Source organism: Frankliniella occidentalis, unplaced genomic scaffold (assembly GCF_000697945.3).
Source record: "Frankliniella occidentalis isolate FOCC.00 unplaced genomic scaffold, Focc_3.1 Scaffold323, whole genome shotgun sequence".
Taxonomy (NCBI): domain Eukaryota; kingdom Metazoa; phylum Arthropoda; class Insecta; order Thysanoptera; family Thripidae; genus Frankliniella; species Frankliniella occidentalis.
This window is the reverse complement of record NW_026267447.1, coordinates 13297-14598: the sequence shown is the minus strand read 5'-3', so window position 1 is coordinate 14598 and position 1302 is coordinate 13297.

The following is a 1302-nucleotide window of genomic DNA, read 5'->3' as shown; positions in this document are numbered from 1 at the left end:
AAACGTTTTCTAAGCAGAAGGGTGGGTTGTAGTCGCGGTGCTTCACCGTTACATCCCTCTCTCGTGTCTACGGGGCAAACTCAAAGACGACGGGTTTAAGCGGGCCGAAGGCCCGCTACATCAGTCGACCATATTCTTCAGCAAATCGCGTGGTAGAAATGGTCGGGCCGCAGGCCCAACCATCGCCGCCGGCAGGCCAAGCAGGCCTGGCCCCTGCTGAACGGAGTTGCCGGCGGAGCGAAGCGGAGCTGGCAACTTCGTTTGGAGGAAGGGCGGGCCTGCTTGTTTGCAAAATTATTAGTACCATGCTGTTCCTAGTGGCAGAAATGGACATTTCCACTAACTGTATTTAATTCTTGCAATTTCACCCTCAGTTTTGGTTATTTCTATGCGAGGGGTCTTCCATTCCAAATCTCGTTGTACAGTGGCAAAATTGCTCGCTGCTACTCGCCACAACTTGCAAATACTCGCCAATAATCACCTTAACTCGCAAATAGACGCCACAGCTCACGAATGCTCGTCAAACTTTTTTCATGTACTCGTTCACCTACTCGCCAGTATTGTTAGGGGCCGTTCACAAATTACGTCACGCAAATTTCGGGTGGTTTTGACTTCCCCCCTCCCCCACGTCACGGGGCTAACCTAACCTTCTGATGCTTTCAGGATAGGACCGTCACGCGGCCAGAGACCTCCTCCCCCCCCGTCATATGCGTGACGTAATTTGTTAACGGCCCCTTGACGCCACCTCGCCAGTACTCGCGCCAACGCGCAGATACTCACGCCAACTCCCCGATACTATCCCCCAACTCGCGACAACTCGCTCTACATCGCCACCCCTATCAGGCCAACTAGCTTCAACTCGCGACAACTCGCTTAAACTCACGCGAATACACCGTTCTCGACAAACCTCAAGAAAGCTCGCCCCAACTTACTCTATCTCGTGACTACTTAAAGATTTGGCAACTCGTTGAACACTATTTTTTAGCCCGCTCTTTTGCTTAAAAGCTATATAAGCGGGCTTATGCCATCGCCTCTGTGTCTGTCTGTCTGTCCGTTTCCCAAGAAGGACGTGAGCTAGAGGTTTGAAATTTTCAGGGTATCATTGTTGTCACTTCTGGTCAACGAAACGGTTGGTGCAAATCCTGGCAACCACCCCTGAGTGGGTCTGAGGGGCTAACGAAGAAAAAGGGGTTGGTCCAAGAAGTGGAAAGTACTACTTTTTTCGGACTCTGCAGTTAGAACAATAGTTTTCTAAATTTAAACTGGACTTTCTCCTGAGCGAGAGGTGTTTTTAGAACACCT